This window comes from Mesocricetus auratus, unplaced genomic scaffold (genome assembly GCF_017639785.1).
Source record: "Mesocricetus auratus isolate SY011 unplaced genomic scaffold, BCM_Maur_2.0 Super-Scaffold_2245, whole genome shotgun sequence".
Classification (NCBI taxonomy): domain Eukaryota; kingdom Metazoa; phylum Chordata; class Mammalia; order Rodentia; family Cricetidae; genus Mesocricetus; species Mesocricetus auratus.
In genome coordinates, this window is record NW_024429180.1 from 32,095,904 (window position 1) to 32,123,745 (window position 27,842).

Sequence of the window (27,842 nt, forward strand, 5' to 3'; positions counted from 1 at the left end):
CCTATATACAAAACATCTTATGGGTTCCAGACTTATGTGTTCTTGATCCTCACTGCAGCATAATTACTCAGACATTCCCTCTCCATCATCACATAGCACTTTTTTTTCCAAAGACCCAATAGAATTATCCATTGAGGCGGTCTTATTGTATTCATGGGCTAGTCTTTTCCAAAGTTGAAAAAATTTCCACATTCCACCAGTAAATCAGTTCCAAAACCCTACAATTTTTCTGTTAGTTAACAATTTCACTTCTGAGGCAAAAAAGACAAGAAGTTTGGTGGTAGAATTTATTTTGGCTCACACTATGAATGCACAGTTCACCAATATAAGTTTGTGTGCTGTACTTGTCGTGATGCAAATAACATTGTGCCCTAGTTAGGAAACATGCTGAAAGGAATGCTTTGCCTCAGCTTAATTTCTTCTTTTAAGTTCACATAGAATTCTGTTCCATAATGGAGCACCCTTTGTTAGTAAAATGAACTTTTCATCTCAAGAAATCTAATATGGTAACTCCTTCACAGACATGCTCATAGATTTAGGTTTTTTTTATATTGCATCTTGGTTTATTCCATTTATTGTTACAATACAGAAGATCCCTTGTATTCTAATGAGAGACAGAAAGAGTGTAGATTTAGATGAAAATAATGATCAGAAAATGAATAAAGATATTTAAAATAAAGCTGTATAATAATGTTTTGTGGAATAAAGGAGTATTTTCAAATGTCTGGATGAATACAAGACAAAATAATTATTTTGATTTGTGGTTTATATTCTCAAGAAATCTATCTTTGACTTTTAAATTTAGTGATTACATTTACTATTCTCTAATATTTCACTCATTAGCAGTTTCTTGAAAAAACTCACTGTATTTCTTGTTTGTTCAATTGCATGTTTAAAATCCTACTTTTGTTGTTCTTTTGAATAATGGTAACTAAGATTGTGTCTGTGTTATCTTTATTTTAAATAGACCATGTTTTAGTTCTAAATTTTTAATTATAAAAACCTATTGTAATATTATTAAAAACTTTATTATAAAATAAAGCTCAAGGACTTTTTAAAACAGACTTTAAAATCATTCCGATGATTTAAATGAAGTAGTTTTGAAATAAATTTCCTTATTCAACTATATATTATCACATAAGGATATTGCTTGATTCTTGAATATAAGAAAACATGTTTAAAACAATTATTTTATTCTTAAAACACTTCATTAAATTTCCTTTATACACAGAAAACTTCTGTTTTCCTAAAATATTTGTTCAGAATACTATGATGACATATCTAAATTCAAAAAATATATGCGTCATTGACTGAATTTAATTACTTCATAGGTCATGTTTGAAGGCTTCATTCCAATGTTAATCATTTGGCCATGAAACCATTAAGGATATAATTAAGGTGAAATGTCAAATAATATGGGACTCCAATCCTACAAAGCTAGTAACCTAAGAAGAAGAGTTAGAAGTACCAGGAATTCACAAGCCTGTGTAAAATATGTTCAGTGAGGAACAAAACATTCTTACTCAAGTTGTAAGACAAACCTTACCAAAAAGCAACACTGGCAGCACTTCATCTGGGACCCTAAGGGAAAATGAGCTGTTATTTTTAGGCTTCTGACTCAGTGGTATGCTGTCATAGCTCCTTAAGTAGAGAAATGTGGTTTCACTGCCAGAAAAGTATTATGGGATGAAATACTTTCAAGTGAAAATTAAAGTTTTGAGATATTTATTAATAAGACTGTATTTCAAGGAGATAATCAAAATAGTGTTTTAAAATTCACTGAATTCATTCTTATGGTATACATTTAAAAACAAAATTAATTATATGTCTTACTAATTCACTTTACTTTTAAAAGATTTTTTAAAGTAACCTATTAGATGGAATTTGTGTATGTTGAAATTGGAATGTAAATTTAAATTTTCACGCCTCTGAGAATTTTGTCGCCAAAATAAGAAATATAACATAAAAAGAAACAATAGAGTGATATGAAACTCTGTTGCTTCTCAATTGAATAAATTATCATAAAGGGTTTTTAAGAACTAGAAGATCATCACTCACTGTCTAGGAGTCTCTGGAATGCACCTGACTTAACTGGTTGTGTCATAGTTCAGAAGTATTGCCTAAAGGGGAGTTTTAACTAGGCCTGGGTTGTCACTTTAAAAGTGTCTGAAGTTATATGCATTTTTTCTCATCAGAGAAACCAGTGCCAAGAGAAGAAAACCCAGAGGGAAATGTCAAGTTTCGTTCTTGTACTCTACCTTATATTTTCCTTTATTTAATTTAGCTTAAAATAACTTTTAATTGTTATAGAATGACTCCATGATACTCATGATGAATTTAAATAACATCAGTCCTTCCTCTGTTTGCCTTTTCCCTTTTTCACTTGTATAATTACTTAGACACCATTTCACAAATCCTTTCTACATAAACTAGTCCAAGAATTATAGGTTAATAAAAGACATTGGCATTATAGTTCATGATGATGGGATGAAGGGCAAGATGAGGAAGGACAACAAGACCAAGTAAATGAAAAGTGATGGAATATGTATAATGGGAAATCACATGAACAGGTTGATTTGGAAGAACAATGGGACCAATATAATGAGGGTAAAAAAAAGGAGAAATAGGAGAAAGGGATTTATAAGAACAAAATATAATAATATATATTATGAAAAGGTTAAAATGAAATCTATTACTTTATGTTCCAATTTTAAAAATTATATAAAAAGTTAAAAAATAGATATAGCCTATAAACAATGAAACAAAGGATAAATTTACTACAGTGCTTTGTAACTCACAAAAGTTCTGATGTCAACACTCTTCTTTATTTGAAGTAAAAGTTATAGGATCAACAAAATATAGAAATGAATGCAATACAGAAAGAAAATTTTTTACAACTGCTACAGGTAATTTTTTAGATTAATAATTGAACATAACACAATACTACTATACCCTTAGTTTGCTATGTATTACAAAAGAGATGACTATGATCTAATCGCTACATCATCTGCTTTGCAATTAGGTAGTGATGCCTTACAAGTCAGCATCAAAATTGTAACTATTTAAAGAGAAATGAACTGATTATTTACAGACATTTCATCCCCTTCACATGTTCTGTTGTGACAGATGCCTCAGTGTCCCCAAATTAAACAGGCTTTTGTTACGCTGAGACACAGAAAGTGGAAACATATGAGATGCAGTGCAAGGACACTGAATGAGTCATACTGTTCCTATCATCATACCCCATCTCTATGACTATATGCTGGGGCAAAGACGATTAAACTTTAGCCTACAATATGTTGTAACATGAAGGGCAGCTTATGTAAAATGACGTGAGTTTATCTGAGTGTATGACGACATAGAATCATTGATGGAATCATCAGTAAGATATTCTAAATACAGAGAAGTTATTGAACAGGTGTCTTCATTCATGTCTCTGGTAATTTAGCTATAATTCTTTATGTTTTTGAAGAAATTTCAAACTTTTATTAGTTTACAATACTTTGCTATTTACATTTTTCTCATAAAGATTTTGATCTAAAGAAATGCCTTAAATACTGGCTTACTATATATAGGTTTATACTATTTAAGGTGTATTTGCATTTAAAAAAACACTTAACATCTTTTGGGTATATGCCTAAAAGTGGAATTGCTGGGTGTAAAGAAAAGCTTTTTCCTTGTTAGCCACTTTGGTTTATCACCCGCCAGTCGCCTGGGCTCTGCCGCGTTGTAGTCCCCAAATAACACACAAGACACTGTATTAATTATGAAGCTGTCGGCCTTGCTTGTTTCTTACTGGCTATCTCTGACTTAAGTAATTACCCCATAATTGTTAATCTAAGTATTTCTCTTACCGGAGAATAGTTCCGGGCTTCCTACCCCATGGCGTTACATCTTGACTCTCTGTCTTTGTCCTACCCAGAGTTCTCCTGGACCCCTAGTCCCACCTATCTTGGTTCCCTATTGGCCCAACAGTGCTTTACTGACATATACATAGGATATCCTCCATCACCTGGGTCTTGTGGTGGACTGAGTCCCATTTTCCTAAGAAATCTCCATACTGGTTTTCATAGTGGCAGTACGAGTTGGCACTCACCAGCAATGGAGGAGTGTTCCCGTGTTTCCCTTTCTCCACATCCTCTCCAGCACAACCAGTCATTGATGTTTTTATTTTAGTCATTCTGGCAGGAGTAAGATGATGTCTCAGAGTTTCTTTGATTTGCATTTCCCTAATATCTAATAATGTTGAGCACTTTTGCAAGTGTCTCTTAGCCATTTTATACTCCTCTGTTGAGAATTCTCTATTTAGTTCAGTCCCCCACTTTTTAATTGGATCCTTTGGTGTTTTGTAGACTTGATTCTTGAGTTCTTTGTAAACTTTGGAGATCAGCCCTCCGTCACATGTGGGGTTGGTAAATATCTTTTCCCTATCTATAGGGTGCCTTTTTGTCTTGCTGACTGTGTCCTTTGCCTTACAGAAGATTCTCAGTTTCAGGAGGTCCCACTTATTAATTGTTGATCTCAGTATTTGTGCTACTGGTGTTATGTTCAGGAAGCAGTCTCCTGTACTAATTCGTTCAAGGTTACCTACCACTTTCTCTTTTAACAGGTTCAGTGTGGCTGAATTTATGTTGAGGTCTTTGATCCATGTAGACTTAAGTTTTGTGCATGGCAATAGACATGGATCTATCTGCAGTCTTCTACATGCCAATATCCAATTATGCCAGCACCATTTATTGAAGATGCTATCTTTTTTCCATTGTATAATTTTAGCTTCTTTGTTGAAAATCAGGTGTATATAGGTTTGTGGATTAATCTCAGGGTTTTCAATTCAATTCCATTGGTCTACCTGTCTATTTTTGTGCAAATACCAAGCTGTTTTCAGGATTACAGCTCTATAATAGAGCTTGAAGTCAGGGATGGAGATTCCTCTAGACGTGGCTTTGTTGAACAGGGTTGTCTTGGCTATCCTGGGTTTTTTATTTTTCCATGTAAAGTTGAGAATTGTTATTTCAAGTTCTGTGATGAATTGTGATGGGATTTTGATGGGGACTGCATTGAGTCTGTAGATTTCTTTTGGCAGGATTGTCATTTTTACTACATTGATCCTACCTATCCAAGAGCATGGGAGATCTTTCCATTTTCTTTTTTTTCTTTTTTTTTCTTTTTTTTATTAATATTTTTTTTTTATTTTCCATTTTAAATTTAGATAAGAAACAAGGTTGCTTCACAAGTCAGTACGAGGTCCCTCTCCCTTTCCCTCCCCTCCTCCCGTGCCCTCCTCCCATCCCCCCCCGTTATCCCCTCATTCCCCCAGGGAGGGTGAGGCCCTCCATGGGGGTGTCCATAGTCTGTCATTTCATATAGGACAGGGCCTAGACCCTTCCCCAAGAGTTCAGGGTGAGAGTGCACCTCACATTGTTCTATGGGAGTCCAGAGACCGTGTGTATACTTGGGATGGGTACTGATCTGCTGTCCACGGCTCAATAGATTACCTAGGCCTCCTCACTGACACCCAGATTCAGGGGGTCTTGATCAGTCCCATGCTGGATTCCCAGGCTGATGCCTGGGATTCAAGAGTTAACCTTTGTCTGGTCAGCTGTTTCTGGGGGTTCAACCAGCCCAGTCTTAATCCCTTTGATCATCAGTCCTCCCTCTCTGATACTGGCTTTCTTGAGTTCAGCTCAGTACTTAACCAGCCAGTAAATGAAGTTTCTGTTTCCCAGACTCTCTGGCAATAGGATTGTAGGCTGACACTCCCCAGATCTATGTCTAAAATCCATATATGAGAGAGTACATACCATGTTTCTCTTTTTGTGACTGGGTTACCTCACTCAGGATGGTTTCTTCTAGTGTCATCCATTTGCCTGCGAATCTCATGATTCCATTATTTTTTTCTGCTGAATAGTACTCCATTGTGTAGATGTACCACATTTTCTCTATCCATTCTTCGGGTGAGGGACATCTAGGTTGCTTCCAAGTTCTGGCTATTACAAATAAAGCTGCTATGAACATGGTGGAACAGACATCTTTGTTATACGAATGGGCATCTTTTGGATATATGCCTAAGAGTGCAGTTGCTGGGTCTTGTGGTAGGTTTATTCCCATTTTTCTGAGGAATCTCCATACTGATTTCCAAAGTGGCTGAACCAGTTGGCACTCCCACCAGCAATGGAGGAGTGTCCCCCTTTCACCACATCCTCTCCAGCATAAATTGTCATTGGTGTTTTTGATTTCAGCCATTCTGACAGGAGTGAGATGGTATCTCAGAGTTGCTTTGATTTGCATTTCCCGGATGGCTAAGGATGTTGAGCACTTTCTCAAGTGCCTCTCAGCCATTTTAGACTCCTCTATTGAAAACTCTCTATTTAGTTCTGCAGCCCACTTCTTAATTGGGTCCTTTGCTGTTTTGGAGACTTGCTTCTTGAGTTCTTTGTAAATTTTGGAGATCAACCCTCTGTCAGATGTGGGATTAGTGAATATTTTTCCCATTCTGTGGGCTGCCTTTTTGTCTTGCTGACTGTGTCCTTTGCCTTACAGAAGCTTCTCAGTTTCAGTAGGTCCCGTTTATTAATTGTTGATCTCACTGTCTGTGCTACTGGTGTTATGTTCAGGAAGCTGTCTCCTGTACCAATTCTTTCAAGGGTACCACCCACTTTCTCTTCTAAGAGGTTCAGTGTGGCTGGATTTATGTTGAGGTCTTTGATCCATTTGGACTTAAGTTTTGTGCATGGCGATAAACATGGATCGATCCGCATTTTTCTACATGCCAGTCTCCAATTATGCCAGCACCATTTGTTGAAGATGCTTTCTTTATTCCATTGTATATTTTTAGCTTCTTTGTCAAAGATCAGATGTTCGTACGTGTGTGGGTTAATACCCGGATTTTCAATTCGATTCCATTGGTCTGCCTGTCTATTTTTGTGCCAATACCAAGCTGTTTTCAGGACTATAGCTCTATAATAGAGCTTGAGGTCAGGGATAGTGATGCCTCCGGACGTTGCGTTGTTGAACAGGGTTGTTTTGGCTATCCTGGATCTTTTGTTTTTCCATACAAAATTGATTATTGTTCTTTCAAGGTCTGTGAAGAATTGTGCTGGGGTTTTAATAGGGATAGCATTGAATCTGTAGATTGCTTTTGGCAGGATTGCCATTTTTACTACATTGATCCTACCTATCCAAGAGCATGGGAGATCTTTCCATTTTTTGAGGGCTTCTTTAATTTCTTTCTTTAAAGATTCAAAGTTCTTACGATACAGGTCTTTCACTTGTTTGGTTAGCGTTACCCCAAGGTATTTTATGTTGTTTGTGGCAATTGTAAAGGGTGATGTTTCCCTGATTTCTCTTTCAGCCCTTTTATCATCTGTATATAGTAGGGCTACTGACTTTCTTGAGTTGATCTTGTAACCTGCCACTTTGCTGAAGGTGTTAATCAGCTGTAAGAGTTCCCTGGTAGAGTTCTTTGGGTCATTGATGTAAACTATCATATCGTCTGCAAACAGTGAAAGTTTGACTTCTTCCTTCCCAATTTGTATCCCCTTGATCCCCCTTTGTTGTCGTATGGCTATAGCTAGAACTTCAAGTACCATGTTGAAAAGGTATGGAGAGAGTGGACAGCCTTGTTTTGTTCCTGATTTTAGAGGAATTGCGTTGAGTTTCTGTCCATTTAGTTTGATGTTAACTGTTGGTTTACTGTATATGGCTTTTATTATGTTTAAGTATGTCCCTGTTATCCCAGATCTCTCCAAGACCTTTATCATGAAGGGGTGTTGGATTTTGTCAAAGGCTTTTTCAGCATCTAGTGAGATGATCATGTGATTTTTGTTTTTCAGCTTGTTTATATGGTGGATTACGTTGATGGATTTTCGTATGTTGAACCATCCCTGCATCCCTGGGATGAAACCTACTTGATCGTGGTGAATGATTGTTTTGATGTGTTCTTGGATCCGATTTGCCAGTATTTTATTGAGTATTTTTGCATCAATGTTCATGAGGGATATTGGTCTGAAGTTCTCTTTCTTGGTTGTATCTTTGTGTGGCTTGGGGATCAAGGTTATTGAAGCCTCATAGAAAGAGTTTGGCAAAGACCCTTCTGCTTCTATTGTGTGGAACACTTTGAGAAGAATTGGTATAAGCTGTTCTTTGAATTTGTGGTAGAATTCTGCACTGAGGCCATCTGGACCTGGACTTTTTTTGGTTGGGAGACTTTTGATGACAGCTTCTATTTCCATAGGGGTTATAGGTCTATTTAAATTGCTTATCTGTTCTTGATTTAGTTTTGGCAAATGATAGCTGTCCAGGAAGTCATCCATTTCCTTTAAATTTTCGAATTTTGTGGAGTACAGGTTTTCAAAGTATGACCTAATGATTCTCTGGATTTCCTCAGAGTCTGTTGTTATGTCCCCCTTTTCATTTCTGATTTTGTTAATTTGCGTGTTCACTCTCTGCTTTTTGGTAAGTTTGGACAAAGGTTTGTCTATCTTGTTGATTTTCTCAAAGAACCAACTCTTCGTTGAATTGATTCTTTGTATTGTTTTCCTGGTTTCTACTTTGTTGATTTCAGCCCTCAATTTGATTATTTCCTGGCGTCTACTCCTCCTGGGGGAGTTTGCTTCTTTGTGTTCTAGAGCTTTTAGCTGTGATGTTAATTCTCTGGTATAACTGTTTTCCTGTTTCTTCATGTGAGCACTTAGTGCTATGAACTTCCCCCGTAGCACTGCTTTCAAAGTGTCCCATAGGTTTGGGTATGTTGTGTCTTCATTCTCATTGAATTCGAGGAAGTCTTTAATTTCTTTTTTTATTTCCTCTTTGACCCAGGGATGGTGCAGTTGAGCATTATTCAATTTCCATGAGTTTGTAGGTTTTCTGCAATTTGTGTTGTTGTTGAATTCTAATTTTAAGGCATGGTGGTCTGATAAGATGCATGGAGTTATTCCAATTTTTTTGTAGCTGCTGAGGTTTGATATGTTGCCAAGTATGTGGTCAATTTTTGAGAAGGTTCCATGTGGTGGTGAGAAGAAGGTATATTCTTTTTTATTTGGATGAAATGTTCTATAGATATCTGTTAATCCCAGTTGGGTCATTACTTCTATTAGACCCTTTGCTTCTTTGTTGAGTTCCTGTCTGGTATTCTTGTCTAGTGGTGAGAGTGGTGTGTTGAAATCTCCCACTATAACTGTGTGGGGCTTTAGATGAGATTTAAGTTCTAATAATGTTTCTTTAACGAATGTGGATGCCTTTGTATTGGGGGCATAGATGTTCAGGATAGACACTTCGTCTTGGTGGGTTTCACCTGTGATGAGTATGTAATGACCTCCTTCATCTCTTTTGATTGATTTTATTTTAAAGTCTAGTTTGTTAGATATTAGGATTGCTACCCCTGCTTGTTTCTTGGGTCCATTTGATTGAAAAATTTTTTCCCAACCTTTAACTCTCAAGTAATGTCTGTCTTTGAGGGTGAGGTGTGTTTCTTGTATGCAGCAGAAGGAAGGGTTCTGTCTTCGAATCCATTCTGCTAGTCTGTGTCTTTTTATGGGTGAGTTAAGGCCGTTAATATTGAGGGATATTAATGACCATTGATTACTCATCCTTCTTCGATTTGCGATGGTTGTTGTTGGTGGAATTATGGGTGGAATTTTGCCCCTTTGTTCTTTTGGCTGTTGGTAGAGAGGGATTCTCTAATGCTTATGTTTTTCTGGTTGTAGTTAGCTTCCTTGGGTTGGAGTTTTCCTTCCAAAATTTTCTGTAGGGCTGGGTTAGTGGACACATATTGGTTGAATCTAGTTTTGTCATGGAATATCTTGTTTTCTCCGTCTATAGTGATTGAGAGCTTTGCCGGGTATAGTAGTCTGGGCTGGCATCCATGGTCTCTTAGTGTAGGTAGAATATCTATCCAGGACCTTCTGGCTTTCAGAGTTTCCATGGAGAAATCAGGTGTAATTCTGATAGGTCTGCCTTTATATGTTACTTGACCTTTTTCCTTAGCTGCTCTTAATATTCTTTCTTTATTCTGTATGTTTGGGGTCTTGATTATTATGTGGCGAGGGATTTTTTTTGTGGTCCACTCTATTTGGTGTTCTGTAGGCTTCTTGTACCTTCATTGGCATGTCTTTCTTAAGGTTGGGAAAGTTTTCTTCTATGATTTTGTTGAATATGCCTTCTGCCCCTTTGAGGTGGATTTCTTCTCCTTCTTCTATACCTATTATTCTTAGGTTTGGTCTTTTCATGGTGTCCCATAATTCCTGGATGTTTTGTGTTAAGGATTTGTTGGATTTAAGGTTTTCTTTGGTTGATAAATCCATTTCTCCTAATGTATCTTCAACACTTGAGATTCTCTCTTCCATCTCTTCTATTCTGTTGGTAATGCTTGTATTGGTAGTGCCTGACTGTTTGTCCAGCTTTTCTATTTTCTGCCTTTCTTCAGATTGTGTTTTTTTTAGTGTCTCTATTTCAGTTTTCAACCCTTGCAGCGTTTGCATTGCTTCTTGCAATTTTCTGTTTATCTGTTCGTCCATTTGTTGCCTTTTATGAATTTTTTGGTTTGTTCTTTCTTCCATTTCTTGCATTTTTTGGTTTGCTTTTTGTTCCATTTCTTGGATTTTGTGCTTTGTTTCTTCTTCCATTTCCTGCCTTTTTTGGTTTGTTTCTTCCTCCATTTTTTTCATTTTTTGCTTTGTTTTTTCTACCATTTCTTGCATTTTTTGCTTTGTTTCTTCTTCCATTTCCTGCCTTATTTGGTATGTTTCTTCTTCTAATTCTTGCATCTTTTGCTTTGCTTTTTCTTCCATTTCTTGCATTTTTTTGCTTCATTTCTTCTTCCATTTCGTGCCTTTTTTGGTTTGTTTTTTCTTCCAATTCTTGCATTTTTTGGTTTGTTTTTTCTTCCATTTCTTGCATTTTTTGGTTTGTTTATTCTTACATTTCTTTGAGGGATTTTCCAATATCCTCTTTTAGGGCCTCTATCATTTTCATGAAAGTGCTTTTAAGGTCGTTCTCTTCTGCTTCCTTCGCGTTGGAATATTGGGGTCTTGCTGGTGTGGAGTCTCTAGAATCTGGCGGTGTCATATTTGTTTTTCTGTTGCTGACTGTGTTTTTGTATTGTCTCTTTCCCATCTCTTCTTTTAGTGGGTGCAGAAAGAGCCCCTTCCTGGTCTGGGGACCAGAGTTCCCTTTGGTGGGTGCTAGTAAGTCCAGTAATCTGGTGGTTCTTCTATGCCTTGTCCAAATGCTGGTCCGTGGGTAGAGAAGAAGAACAGGAATCTGGGGCGCTTAGCCTCCTACCTGGTCCCCTGGACCCTATGCTGGGTCCTGTTGTACCTGATCCAGAACAGCTACTCCCCTGGTCTCCCTGGCTCCTGTAGTTTCCTGGTCTCTTTGGTGGGAGAGAAGATCTGGAGTCTGGGGTGCTTGGCTCCCGCCGGGATTGGGAGCTCTGTGCAGTTCCCAGGCGATCTGCAGGCTCTGGAACACAGGCCGGGAAGCTGGCCTGTTTACCTGATGCTCCCACCGGGATTGGGAGCTCTGTGCAGTTCCCAGGCGATCTGCAGGCTCTGGAACACAGGCCGGGAAGCTGGCCTGTTTACCTGATGATGCCAGAGGGACAGCTACTTCCCTGTGCGCCCAGCCTCCTCTCCTTTCCTGGAATCGTTGGTGGGAGAGAAGATCTGGAGTCTGGGGTGCTTGGCTCCCGCCGGGATTGGGAGCTCTGTGCAGTTCCCAGGCGATCTGCAGGCTCTGGAACACAGGCCGGGAAGCTGGCCTGTTTACCTGATGCTCCCGCCGGGATTGGGAGCTCTGTGCAGTTCCCAGGCGATCTGCAGGCTCTGGAACACAGGCCGGGAAGCTGGCCTGTTTACCTGATGATCAATCTATCCACTTTCTGAGAGCTTCTTTAATTTCTTTCTTTAAAGACTCAAAGTTATTTTGATACGGGTCTTTCACTTGTTTGGTTAGCATTACCACCAGGTATTTTATGTTGTTTGTGGCAATTGCAAGGGGTGATGTTTCGCTGATTTCTTTCTCCAGCCTTTTATCCTCTGTATATAATAGGGCTACTGATTTTCTTGAGTTGATCTTGTATCCTGCCACATTGCTGAAGGTTTTTATCAGCTGTAACAGTTCCCTGGTAATGTTTTTTGAATTGTTTAATAAACTATCATATCGTCTGCAAATAGTGAACGTTTTACCTCTTCCTTTCCAATATGTATCCCCTTGATCTCCTTTTGTTGTCTTATTGCTCTAGCTAGAACTTCTAGTACAATATTAAATATATATGGGGGGAGGGGCAGCCTTGCCTCGTTCCTGATCCAAGGATGTCTGTTCCACTATGTTCATAGCAGCAATCTATGTAACAGCTAGGTCATAGAAGCAACCTAGATGCCCCACAACTGAAGAATGGATAGAGAATGTGTGGTACATTTATACAATGGAACTACTCAGCCAAACAAACAATGGAATCTTGAAATTTGTAGGCAAATGGAAGGCACTAGAGGAAACCATCCTGAGTGAGGTAACCCAGACACAAAAAGACAAACATGGCATGTACTCATTCATATATGGATTTTAGTTATGGATCAAGGGAGTGTCAGCCTATAATCCCAGTGCCAGTGAGTCTGGGAAACAGGGAGGTTCCCAAGAGAGATGCATGATACTCCAGAGAAGTGGAATGAGGCAAGATCTCCTGAGCAGATTGTGAACATAAGGGAAGGGGAGAGGGAACCAGGAAAAAGAGAGGGGGATAAGAGGAGGGGAGAAGAAAGCATGGGGGAGCAGGAAGGTTGAGTCGAGGTAAGAATAGAGGAGAGCAGGATGAGAGTTACCATAACAGATGGAGCCATTGTAGGCTTGAGGAGAGAGCTGACACTAGTGAGATCTCCAGAGATCTACAAGGATAACACCAACTGGCAAACTAAGCAGTAGTGGAAAGACTATATTAATAGCCACTCCTTGATGGTAGGGTTGATGACTACCTTATATGCCATCCTAGAACCTTCATCCAGTGACTGATAGAAGCAGAGACAGATACCCACAGCTAAACACTGAACTGAACTTCTGGAACCTAGTGACAGAGATGGAGGAGTGAAGAGCAAAGGGGTAAAGACAAGGATGGTGAAACCCACAAAGACAGCTGACCAGATAAGGGGGAGCTCTTGAATCCCAGACTGATGGCCGAGAAGCCAACATGGGACTGATCCAGACTCCATGAATGTAGTGCCAGTGAGGAGGCAACAGAAATCACTGGGGCCTTGGATAGTAGATAAGGGTTTACTATGGTGTATGAATGATCTTTGGGAGTCCATTCCATATAGATGTATGCTGTCTCAACCTGGACACATGGGTATGTGTCCAGGTCCTGCCCTGGATGAAATGACAGCCTTTGGAGATCCCCCCAAGGAAGGTCTCACCCTCTCTGGGGAATGATGTGGGGATGGAGTGGGGTGCTGGGGAGGCTGTTGGAAGGACAAGGGGTGGGAGAGAGAGCTGGGATTGACATGTGAAACATTCATGTTTATAATTTGAATAAAAACATATACTGAGGAAAGAAATAAAAAACACTTAGCAGTAATTTTAAAAATGCATGTATATTTAGTAAAAGTTGTTGGGGAAGTCCTGCGTATATGTCAATAAAGCACTGCTGGCCAATAGGAATCTAGATAGGTGGGACTAGAAGTCCAGGAGGACTCTGGGAAGGACGAAACACAGAGAGTCAAGATGTAACGCCATGGGGTAGGAAGCCCGGAAACTTCTCTGGTAAGAGACATACTTAGATTAACAATTATGGGGTAATTACTTAAGTCAGAGCTACCAATAAGAAACAAGAAAGGCCAACAGCTTCATAATTAACATAGCCTCCTGTGTGTTTATTTGGGACTGATGCGGCTCTAGAACCAGGCTGGCAGGACGGCTTTTCTCAAAGGAAAAGGTTTCTCTTTACAAAAAGTATCTTGTTATTAAATAATCTCAATCACTTACTGATAACTTGTGCTGTTTGGAAAACGAGATTATTATCACTTAAAGTGAGCATCCCAACATAAATTTCCATGCACAGTAATTTTTACATGAAACTCCCATTTATTTCTACATCACAATAACTTTTGAAAATCTAGCCTTTCCCAAATTTATGTATAAAAGGCAAACTCCTTGAACTAGCATCACTTGTGTTTCTTGCAGTTCTGCAAAATATCTATAATTACTATATAAGTTTAAAAGGCTTCATTAGCATTCTGTGAGTTTGCTAATGTACCTTGTGGTACTATGATAATCAGTTTGCCCCTGAAAATCTCTCCTGTCCTTCTGATTTAGTTCAATCCTTGTGAGAGAATGGATAATTTAAAAAGTAATAAGTCCTTTGCCTCCAAAGGCTGTTAGTCCTTACTAAAGTTGCCCCATTCCTGAACAGTGGATATATGCATTTGTTTAACTAAGGGAAAGGAATGAAAATTTTTATCATTAAAACAACTAAACTTTATGTACATATTTAATATATTTTATTCTACTATGATAAATACTCTAATATGCATTTCTACGCATTGAGCAGCCCACTCAGGTTACAATGCATTTCCCTAGAGTAATTCTCTGATATCAATTTAAGTTAACTCATATATATCTATACTATCAACAGTGCACTACAATGGGTGTGCCAATCACGCTACAGAAAAAAAATTATTTTTGGTTTTTATGAGACAGGGTTTCTCTGTATTGTTTCGGAGGCTATCAGTCCAGCCCGGCCTCGAACATACAGAGATCCGCCTGCCTCTGCCTCCTGAGTGCTGGGATTAAAGGCATGTACCACCACAGCCTGGCTTACAGAAACATTTTTAACAGCAATGATCAAGCACATTTTATCTTGCTGGCACTTCAAAAACTTTGAAAGCCTTTACCATTGGGTTTGTTTTGATTTATTTCAAATCTAACTATTGACAGTCTAGCAAGCATGAAAAAGCCCCAGTTTTCATGATGATATTTTAAAAGTGTTATCCCTGAAGATTATGGAATGTATTTCTCATTCACACCTAAACATAAATCTAATTAAAATCAGATGTTTGAAAGACTGTTTATATGTAAAGGGAATCACCACTGTGACTTAGGAACTAGTCACCCTCACTACTCCAACTGTCCTAGAAAATAAATGGTTTGCTTTCTTCTTGAACATTTCAGGGTCAAATTCTGATATCAATTACCACTTTAAACCTGATCTGTCACCTATGTGAAAATAATCATCTTTGAATCACATAACAATATTTGGTTTAAAGAAAAGATATGTTTCAAATAATTCTGCCAGAAGACACACATCAGAGATACTGAGGTATTGTGGAAATATTAAACTATACAAAGTAGGGATGTCCTATGATATTTTATTGAGGGAGAAGGCACTTATATGAGAAGCCAAGAAAGCCAGGAACCAAAGGTCTGCTTTCTACTCTTCAAGACTAGACCAGATCCCAAAAAAGATTATGTCTTCTTCCTCCCAGATCATTTATACCCCATACATTCTATGTACCTGTGACCATGTACAAAGGCATGGTCAGCACTACAGGTGTGTAAGATCTATCCCTATAATTCCCCTTTTAGTCTAAAGTAAAGGTTTAGATTTAAAGCAAAACTAAATAGTGTCAAACTTATATAAAGCATATATACATAGATGATGATAAACAAACTATAATCTATTTATATCATATCCTGAGCATATCTATCCCATCTAAACCCTAAACTCATCTGAAAGAGATGCCCAAGTCTGAACATCTCCTTCAAATTCCAACCCTAAATAATTTAAAACTAATTCTAACAGGTATAAATTATTCTGTAATATCAACCAACAGTAGGGAAAGGGAGCATAGGATTCTCAGAATTACTTCTTGCTGAAATGAGAGGATGATAATCTCATGGGATCCAGTGGGAAGAAAATGTTAGTGTAATGAAAGTCTGAAATGGACTAGCTACAACATTTGTGCCCAGTCTCTGTTTGGGGGGAAGATGCTTTAGTGAGGTTCTTCATTGAAGTTCTTACCTTGATTGAACTTCTTGTCTGAGGCTCTGGCCAGAGTGTAATAAGAAGGTACACCATATAAGCCAATTAGTCTGGAGTTGTCTAGAATGATGTAGTCCCAAACCAGTTTAAACGTGGTAATTATCAGTTCAGATACATCAAGTCAGATCAGGTAGAATCAACAAAGGGGTGTCCAAGCTTCTTTCAGGAGTGTTCAAAGATTGCTGTTGTGAAATCCTTTGTTCCCTGTAGAAAACTCAAACATTAATGTAAACAAAGAAATCTCAAATTTCATAGGTATGCATACTGGGAAATGAAATAATAAGGAAGATGTTAAATATAGGGGAAATTAGACTTTTAGAGAAACAACTGATTATAACAGATGGCACTCCCTAGATTTTTGTTTTCTTCTGTCTTATATCAGTTGGCTACTTGATATGATACAGAAACTCTGAATTTCACTTTAATAACATGATTGGATTTAAAAGAGGAGAATCATATCTAGATCCAAAGTCAGCATTGGTTTAAGTGAATTGGGACCAAAAGAGTATTAGGAAGATTAGGAAGTACAGAGACATAGATATCACAAGGATGTAAGGTGAGAGAATTAATAACAAATATTAGAGTCTTCTTTGTTTTATGGTCCTTTTGAATAGCCATCCTCTCTTCTTTAGGTAATTACATGTGAAAGACCCCTACCCAGGGCCCCCTAGGAAAAGAAAAGCAAGGCCAGGCCGTTGCCTATATGAAAAAAAACCCAGACCAGGTGCCTCGCCCAGTTGGCAGGATGTCAAACAGGATCTGTGGTCACCAGAGCAGTCATGGGACCCGGATAATAATTGCTGAAGCATGCCAGGGTCTTTTATGTGGCAATACCAGGACACCTAGTCCTTGGCAACTACCCCTGCCCCCAGTTGTGTCTATGATCACCATAGTAGTCATGGGACCCGGATAATAATTGCTGAAGCCTGCCGGGGTCTTTCATAAAGCAATACCAGGAAACTTAGTCCGTGGGAACTACCCCTGCCACCAAGATGAGCCAATGAAATGCCTGTTACTTATGTAACCATTAAAACTCTATAAATATTGTACTCCCTGTAAGCCCGGTATGCTCTGCACCCGAGTTGCAGTAGCATCCGCAGGTGTCTGTGTACTCAATAAATCACCTCTTGCATTTGCAGCCAGTGTTCTGGCCCCGGTTCTTGGGCAGAGAGTTCAGTTCAGTGCCCGGCACTTTGATGCCAAGGTCTTTCACATGTTCAGTGTCTTCTTGCCTTTTGGATATGGGTTTTCCGGTGAAGACAAGAACAAAACACATCCCTTTCCTTGTGTAATATCTCCGTACACCTTGTAGAATATGACTTTGTGGATGACCTGTCATCTTTCCTCCTCCCAAGGAATGTTTTGTTCAGATTGAATCTTGATGGATTCCAAAGCTTTTCTTCTGCAGAAACAAACATGAAACCCCTTCCCCAATGTTACACGTATCCTGGTTTCCAAAATGAGGGCATTACATCCTTGAAACACACTGGCTGATTTAGTTCAGAAATTTTTTTCTGTAGTCCAGTGTCTTTCTTCAGCTTTTTGCCCTTTCTCATTAGCTTTAAGAAAGTTTAATGCTAATAAAGCTTTATGTAACCTGTGTTTGGGGGTCTTTGTTCCCCCTGACTATTTATGGAGCATTTCTTTTAAAGTACAGTTAGATCTCTCAACCATAGCTTGTCCAGTTATGTGTTTTACGTTATAATACTTGAAAAACTGTTTCAATTTGCTAGAGACATATGTTAGAGCATTGTCAGTTTTTATTTGTGAAGGTACACCCTTAATGGACATCACCTCTAAGAGGTGTATAATTACATTATCAGCCTTTTCAGAGCTAAGAGAAGTTGTCCATTGGAACCCTGAAAACATGTCTATGATATGGTGCACATATTTCAAACTTCCAAATTCTGGAAAATGAAACACACCCATTTGCCAAATGTCATTTCAGTGAATAAGTTGGGGATTACTGCTTGTTGGTAATGGAGTTTGATTATAGAATAAACAGGTGGGGTAGTTCCTTATTACTTGGCTTGTTGCCAAGTGATAGAAAAGTCCTTCCTTAAGCCTTTGCTATTAATATGGTGTTTTTTTATGAAATTCTGAAGCTTCTAGCATATTTTATATTAATAAACAACCAATCCCATCATTAACTTGTGCTAGAGGACCTGGCAGGCCCATATGGGATTATAGGATAAGTTCTATTCCTGAGAGTTTCCTGCAATTGTATAAACAAATGAAGTTAATTCCATATCATCAGGGATAAATTCAGTGGTCTCAAAGTGTAAAATGACTCTCTCTGTGTATTGAGGATCAGAAACTATATTGAGAAGTTCTATAAAATCCATAAGTACCATGAGAATGGTATATAACTCTGACTTTTGTACACAGTTGTAAGGCCTTGAACTATGTTACTTATATTTCCTGATTTATTACCTGCTATTTGTAACTTGTTTGCATCAATGTACAATGCAGGGACTCCAGAGATTGAAGTTTTTATTACAATACATGGAAGGATCCAAATTGTTTTTTATGAATTTGATGCTCATGGTTTGGGAATAATTGTTACTAAACATTCCATAAAAGTTACTGCAAGCCCTTCGACAATATTCATTATCCTTCCAAAAGGAGTAAATTTCTTCATTAGTTAGAGGTACCATAATCTCTGTTGGGTCCCTTCCAGTTAAGTGACATAGAATTAATTTTCATTTTAAAATCAAATCAGAGATCTTTTCTATGTATGTCTTCAGTTGTTTGTTATGTTTGTGTAGCAGGAATATCCATTGTAATATGAAATGTTCCCTCTGCATTAATATCCCTGAGGGTTATTCCCTAGATGGTAAAATAACCAGAATAAAATCTAGGTTGGGATCTACATAGTTCACATGTGCTTCTATTATTCTCCTTTCTACCTACTCTAATTCTTTTTCAGCCTCAGCTGATAATATACACGGACTATTTAAGTCCTCGTCTCCTTTTAAATCATGCCCTTCTACTACAATAATTGTCGGTAGTTGAGAAATCTCTCCTAATGATTTTTGAAGATCATTAAGAGTCTGATAATGATCTCTGTATTTTTGTGGTCTAATTTTTTGTAGGTCCGAATCTCCTCTTTGTATTTTTTCTGGGAAATATGCAATCCCCAGCCAGGTAAAATTTCCTTTACGCATCAAACATCTTTTTACAATATTCCTTCTTTCGAATCAGACAACAGTATATCATCCATATAATGGTAAATTATGGATCATGGAAATTGTATGCAAATTATTTCCAAAGGTTTTTTACACAAAATACTGGCACATAATAGGACTATTTAACATTCCCTGTGACAAAACCTTCATGGGAAATATTCTAACTGGTTAAAAATTATTATAGGGAGGCACTGTGAAGGCAAATTTTTCCCTATCTTTTTCTTGTAAAGGTTTAGTAAAGAAGCAGTCTTTTAGATCAATTATTATAACAGGCCATCTTTAGGTATCAGAAAAGGCAGTGGCATCCTAGGCTGTAGAAAGCCCATAGGCTGAATTACTTTATTTCTGACTCTCAGATCAGTAAGCATCCTCCACTTACCAGATTTCTTTTTTTATAACAAATACAGGAGAATTTCACAGCTTGCTGGATTCTTCAATATCTCCAGCATTTAGTTGATCCTGGAACAGCATTTCTGAAGCCTCTAGCTTCTTGGAGGTCATCAGCCATTGCCTTACCCAGACAGGTTCATCTGTTAGCCATTCTAAGGGTAAGACTTTTGGTTCCTCTGTAGGTTTGGCAATCACATCCTGTTTCTGTACATCTTGTATGGTTGGCATCTACTTTGTATAGTGCCTTACCCTATTTGTTCTAAAACCAAGAGCTTGTTCATGATTCATATCTGACACTGGAGGAATGTTAATCTGGGTATTCCATTGCTTTAATAGATCATGACCCCAGAGATTTATAGCTATGTCTGTGATATTTGACCTCAGTCTTCCTCTTTGTCTTTTTGCCCCTATACAATCAAACCATCGAATTCTTTGTTTGACTTGAGATAGGGTTCCAGTCCTTAATAACTGAACATTTACTTCTTGTAGGGGCCACCTGGAAATCCAGGATTTTTGAGTTATAATAGTGACATCATTGCCAATGTCTGCAAGGACAATAATTACCTTATTATTTACCCTAACTGCTGGTTTGGGTCTGTGATCCTGTACAAAATTTTGCCAAGACATACATTTGTTGTTCCCTCAATTTACATTTGATTCATCCTTAGTAGCTAATCTACCTTCCAGAGCAAATTATTCTTTATAATAGGCAGTAGACCTTCTAATTGTCCTGGGAGAGATTGTCCTCTAGAGTGACTGGGAATGACCCAAGGACTTTTAACATGGTAGCCTTCATGAGGCCCCCCAAAGAGTTTCTTGATTTTAAAGGCTTACCTTGCTGTCTGTGGTCAACCTACATTCAGGGTTCAGTGTCGGCCTTTGCCACATCTCCTATATAATCCAGACGGTTGAGGCCTTCTGTTTGAATCATTCATAGGAGGAGCATTATTTCTTGAAATTCTTTGCCTACAATTTCTTCTTAGATGTCCTATTATACCACAATTAAAACACCTGGTATTTTGATGTCCTTTTAAACCTCTAGATATTGCCTCTCCTACCCAAGTTTCTGTATCTTGATCTTTATATTCAAGGATAGTTGTATAGAAGATCCATTCATCCCATGGTGCTGATATGATTTTTAATGGCCAAAGAACCTATTTATATTGCGAATTTGCATTCATATAACCTAGAGATTCTATGAGTATTTACGTAGAATCTGAATCAGTTACCTGTAATTCTACTAGTCTGGACAATCTTTGTAAGAATTCAGAGAATCTTTCTCTCTTTCCCTGCACCACTTTGGTATAGTGTTCTACTTTCTCTCATGGTTCTTGAACCTTATCCAAAGCATTCAGAGCTGCTGTATGGCAGAAAGACAAGATGTGTTCATCAAACACAGTCTGAGTCTGTGTGTCAGCATAAGCACCCTCACCAAGAAACGTATCTTGGTGAGCTTCATAACCATTTTAAAATTTGAAGCTCGAGTGCTTTTGCCTCTTCCCTCCATAAAACTTTACATTATATTTGAGAAGAATTTTCAAGCACTGCTGAGGACAGTTGGCTCCAATCATTAGAGGTCATTCTATTCTTGGTTGCCCTGACATAGGACATATGAAGGCCATAAGAAACAATGACCTCCTTGTTTCCCTTCAAATCCTTAATCTGTTTTGGCTCCCACTGATAAGCAATGAAGACATTTGGGTGTTTTTCAATGCTGTTTTTACAGTCATAGTTACTGGGAAGACCATGGGAGAGGGAACCACAACCTTCGTGAGGTCTTCCCGGTGTCTGCGAGGTTTAGGTAAACCTCTTTCATGACCAGTTGCTTGCATGTTTGATTCTGATGTATCAGATTGGAGGACATCTGAGACCTGCAATCTATTAACCATTGTTTCTCTGAGATCTTGAACTTCTTGGGTTAAAAAAATTTAAGGACTTCATAGAGTTGGTCAATATTTTGAATTCATCATTTATATAGGATTCCAAACATTTAAATATTCTCATCTTACAGAAACAGTGTTCTATCTGACAGCTGGTCATTATCCTCAGACATGTAATGAATTTTTTCTGTAAGCTTTCCAATCTGAAGTTTCAGTCTTTGAGGTTAAACAATCAAGTCATCAAATATGGAGCAAGTTGTTTCTGCTAGCCTAGTAATGTCACCCTGAATTGATCCTAGCTTGGTCTTTGGGGCAGCAGTCATGGAAAAAATCTTGTCCACCAGGTGGCCATTGTTATGTTTTAAGGTGTTCAACCTTTCTGTCATTTCCCCATTGTCTTCAAGATTTGAATTCTTGCTTCTCATTTACCAATAGTTTGCACAACTTCTCTGCTTTCCATCCAATTATCTAGGCTTCTCCTCCAGGATATTATATGGATTATGAAGTTAATTGTTAGCATCAGACATAAATATATTTGGAGCCTGTCATAATCCTCTCCCAGGATGTCATTCATGTAAGAAGCAATGAGATCCCTAACATTTTGCATTGTAAGATTACCTGCCATTGGTATAGAGTAGTTAGTCTTAAACTACCAGAATACCAAGCTTGCCTTCAGCAATTATGGGATGAGGTGTGGATCTTTACTTGCAGTAACTGTATTAGGCCAGGAGGTGGCACAGGTGTACTGCCAAATATAGTTGTGTCTCAGAAGCTTGGTATATTCTAAAGAAAATTGGAAAAATTCTAAGCAACTTTTACAGACAATTAGTAGGCAGGATTTTGTTAAAAGAACACAAAAGGGCCCTGTGCAAATTGCAGGAACCTGCAGGGAAGGAGGGGTGGATTTTGGCACGTTGCTAGTAATGGAGAATGCACCTGATCAACAAATCTGGGCTGGGCTCTCTTGGTTCCTCAGCAGTCAGGAGTCAGACACACCCAGCAATCAGGGACTCAGTAACTCTGGGGCATGTAGGGCTGGAGCAGGCAGTAGGCAGAGAACAAAGGAGATGGAACCCTGCTCAGTGGGAGAACAGGATTGAGTTGGGAAACTCTGGTGACTTCAGAGGGACTACTCCATGGGCCCTGAAATGCACAGGGCAGTAGGTCACATACATAGGCTGGTTAAACTTACTTCCTGACTATCTACGCCAGATATTGTGGAAATATTAAGCTACACAAAGTAGGGATGTCCTATGATATTTTATTGAGTGAGAAGGCACTTACATGAGAATCCAAGAAAGCTGAGAATCAAAGGTCTGCTTGCTGCTCCGACTCGACAGGAACCTAAAAAATAGCGTGTCTCCTTCCCCCCAGCTCTTTTATCCCCCATATGTTCTACATACCTGTGACCATGTCCAAACGGACGTGGTCAGCAGTATGGGTACATAAGATGTCTCCCAACACTCAGACAATGGTTTGTAGATTAATCTGCCTTTGAATCGGCCTTATTATTTAACATGGATGAATAAATAAATACTTTTTGACTGGTATTACACATTGCCATGGAAGTGTTTTGTTTCTCCTCTTTCTCACTTTTGATTTATGTGAAATAATTTTAGAGTTTGCTAGAAATGCAATATCCATAGTTTTGGGGAGTTACCTGACACAACTCAGGCTCTCTTCTTGCTTCCTCAGGAACATTGGGTGAATGAATACTTTAGCCCAGTGTTTATTATTGTTTCAGTGTGTAATAAATGTTGGTCACTGACTTCTGGAGATCTTCTGTTGTGGTAGAAAAGATATATACACACAGTACTTCACCAAACTTAGGCTAAATTTCTTGAAATTCAAGAACCATATGGCAATAAATTCTAGGTTTTGTGCTTTATTCATCTCTTTCTATAACATTATTAAAGATTCCAGTTTGTATGGGTTGTTTAATATGTGTGTTTTCCCTTCCTGATATCAGGCTAGAATTTCTGCATGCAGATAAACTTGTATTCGGCAATTAGTTACCATAGTATAAGTAACATTCTAACAATTCATCATAATATCTAATTGTAGGATTTGACTCATTCAAATAATGAACCATATTTCTTACTGAAATAATGGAAGATATTATGCCTTCACATCATTTCTTTACCATATTATATCTATGTCATACATCCATTGGTGTACTTTATCAACCAAGTAAACATATGTGATGGGTGAATACAGTATTTAGATACAATAAAATCATATTAAAAATTAAGTTTTTTAATTTTTTAAATTTATTTTAGAACTACTCTTGTTTACATATCCATCCCCCAAGTCCCTTGCCCTCCCATGCTCCCCAATGCCCCCACCAACACACCCACTACACACTCCCCAGGGATAGTGAGGCACTCCACAGGGGACCATCAATGTCTGTCAAACCATTTTGGGGGAGGGCTCAGGCCCTCCTTCCTGTATCTGGGCTGCAATATTATCCCTACAGAGTGAATGGGCACCCTAAGTCCATTTGTGATCTGGGGATGAACACTAGCTCCACTTTTAGAGGTCACATAGACTGCCTTGGCTTCCTAGTTAGCATCCACCTTGATTAGCTCCAATACTCATTCCCCAGCTTCATGACTTGGTTCTCTATGCTCTCATTAGGTCAGGTAAATTGTTTCTGTAGGTTTCTCCAGTACCGTATTGACTCCTTTGCTCATCTCTCCTCCCTCTCCACAACTGGATTCTGGGAGTATGACTGGGTGTTTAGCTGTGGGTGCCTGTTTCTACTTTGATCAGTTACTGGGTGAAGGCTCTAGGAATGGTAACCAAGTTAGTCAGCAATCTCATAATAGGGGAAGGGCATCAAAGGCAGCCTCTCCACCACTACCAAGATTCTTACTTGGGGTCATGCCTGTGGATCCCCTAACATTTCCCTTGTGCCAGACCTCTCTCCAAGCCTCTACTGGCTCCATCTATCAAAGCATCCCTTTTTTGTCCTTCTCTACTCCTCCCCTGGTTCAGTCCTCCTGATCTCCTTCCCTGTCCCCTACCCACCTCCCACCTCTGTCCCCAATTTTCATATTTCTAATTATTTATTTGAAGATTAAATTATGAGAATTACTAAGCATTCTTAAAACAAAATGATACAGTTACCACTAAACTGCCTACTCAATGCTTACCTTGTTTTTAAAGTGAATAGAAATCTCTTGGCACTTCTAGATTTGCAGAATAAATCTGTGCTTTATACTTACTTCTGCCCACTTTAACATATCTTTATTAGTTAATATAATTCAGTTTTGAAGTTCAAGACATATCCCTCAATATGCCTGAAGTTAATTGATATACAAGGATTTGTATGGCAAATAACTATTATAACATTTAAGAGAATATGTGCTGTAATTCTTGTCACTATGTGCCTCTTAAGTAGGAAAGCTTGGTAGCGATGGACATCACAAACACATAATTTTCTCAAGTGTAAAACTCATCTACAAAAAAAAAATAAGGCCACATATATTGCAATTGTTCACTAGAACCTTGGTTAACCTGGGCTAAATGTTTAGTTTTATTCTAAACAAGTATTATTCTTGCATTTACATAGTTTGTGTTTCTTATGCCAAGTTTCAAAAGCATGTCTGGAAAACAAAGCTATGAAGACTTGTATTGATAAATATTTTTCCTTGTGTCTTTTTGTTATTTTTCATAAAACAAATAAAACCTAGAATTATATTGTAATTCATACAAGAGATACTTTACAAAAGAATAATTATCTAACCAAAAGAAATCTAAATTAAGCAGGTCAATGAATACATTTGTAATGAAGGATTAAAGACAACATGGCAAAATACCAAGACTCTTCTCTCTGTGTCTCTCTGTCTCTATCTCTTTCTTTTTCTCTCACACACACATATACACATACACATACAAACATACACAAAAGCAGATAACTACCTAAGGCTACACTGTTTAACTAGTATATATTGATATTTTGCTCCCTGTTTTGGCTTCCTAATGAATATCTCTAAGAAAAATAGCAAGGTTTTGAATTTCCTTAATATCTATATAGGAAAGTAAGGAACAAATTTAGAAAATTCCTGCAGTCTACAACATAGAAGAAAAGTCCAAGCAAGAATCACAACTTGGTAGATGTCATTGAAAAAAATTTTAGGCCTTAAATAATTTTCTTTCAGTCAAGTTAACTTGGCCAAGAGTGATTGGGTCCTGGTCAGGTTACTGATCATCTTTTCAGTTATAGTTAGAATATGTCCTGATACTGAGCACATCATCACATGAATGGAAGAATTTCCCAACCAGGTAAGCATTATGAATAAAAACTAAAGAATAGGATACAAGATTTCAGAGACTTATCCAATTTTGACTTTCTCAATAGTTGTTTCCTTAATATCAAGAAAAAGTCTATCAGAGGGAGAGAGAGGTTATGTTTTGTAATGTTCTGTGATTTTCAATGGCTCCTTCACATTTTCTTTAAATTATGTACATTTAGACAACTGTGTTACTACTAAGGGTAAACCTGCTTCTAAACACAACATACACAGCATAGAAGCACCCAGTTATTCACCAATATACAATGAATTACTGAATTTATGAAAGTAAGTTCTCTTGTGAAACATTTTAAGTATCATTGTATACACACATGCATTCTGATGATTTTAAAATATAAAAATGCAGTACCCTAGACAAACAACTTTTACACTTCTTAATTATTACCTGCTTCAGAGGTAATAGTCTGATCTCTATCAACATGTCAATCACATCTGTTTTTGAACTTTGTGTGATTAGAATGATCCACTACATATTATTTTGTTTCTGATACATTTTGTTTATTACCTTCACTTTTGACATATTAGTCTTCCAGATCGAGGCTTGCAACAATTTCTCAATGTTTAGTGGCGTATTGTTGGGTAATTATATCACAATGAACAGTCCATTCTACTAGAAAGTGACACCTGGACTTGCTTCATTTCTCAGCAATTTTGAAAAACATTATTATACATCTTCTGCCATTGGTAACTGATGCATGGTCTTGAAGTTAATTTTAGTACAATATTGGCACTACTTTGTCAGGACAGGTAAAGATTTTCAATAAAGTGTTACAAAGTTTGTTTTCTTAAACATCCTAGATTCTACATTTTATTCTATTATTCAAACTTTCCATGGTAGGAACAGTATAAAGTGTTCATTTAGTCTGTAGAGGCTATCTCCTTTAATTTTTTGAATATATTTCCTATGCTTTTTAGCCGTTTTCTGCAAAACACACTGTAAGTTATTGTTCAACTTTGCATTTGTTCTGCTTTCTTCTTATTCTTTATTGATGGCTAAGAATTCATTTTATTCTGTATTATATTCACATATAATTTATTCATTTTATTCTGTTTGAAATAATTTTGCAAATTTCTTTAAATATTACTGTGTGATTTTTTCCTATTTGCTCTTTCTCTAAGCTTTCAAGGCATCTCTCTCTGTCTCTGTCTCGTGTGTGTGTGTGTGTGTGTGTGTGTGTGTGAGTGTGTGTTTATGTGTATGTGAATGTATGTATGTGTGTGTGTGATTGTATGTGTATGGGTCCATCTGTCTCTCTTTGACTTTAACATAATCCCTCCTCTAGTCATTTAACAGCACAGTTTAAATAGTTGGTAGTAAATGATGTGTTTAAAAAATATTAAACATCTGTTTAGCTGGAAGGGAAGAAAAAATAACTTCATGTTCTGTTCCACAGTAACAACACTCTAGTTGAATGAGTTCATTGTACTTTTCAAAATACACACTAGTAATGGTAATAAAATTTCTTTATGATAGATATTTGAAGTAAAGGATGCTGCATGATGAATAAAAAACCCAGACACAGCTATTGGGGTTCAAGTTTCAAGCTGATCAGTGAATCAAAGCAGTCAAGTAGATCTTACTTACCTCTACCTCACACTGAAAGGGATGATCCTATCTAGGCAAATCCTAAGAGGCAAAAGCTCTCCATTCCTGTTTCCTCCTGTCTTTTATTCCTTTCTCTGCCAAGCCCTTTCAGCTATTATTCCTATCATGTGTATTTAAAAACATAGTCTCTTTAGTATGACATTTTTCTTTTTCTCAATTGGTGAATTTGCTGCCTAAGTTTGTCCTGACCTTGATACTGAAGAGTAAGCATGTACATTCTCTGGTATAATCGACAGCATGTTCATGTTATGTTCTGATGAAAACTTTACAATTACTTGAAATAATTTTAAGTGATTTGGGTGTGGGGGCATTTTCACTTTTATCCCAGCAAAGTAGAGGTAAAGGCAGGTGGATGTTGATTCATTATGAAATACATAGCTTGTTTGTAACTAACATAAGATTAACATCCAAGACTTGTCTAAAAATGGGAAAGAG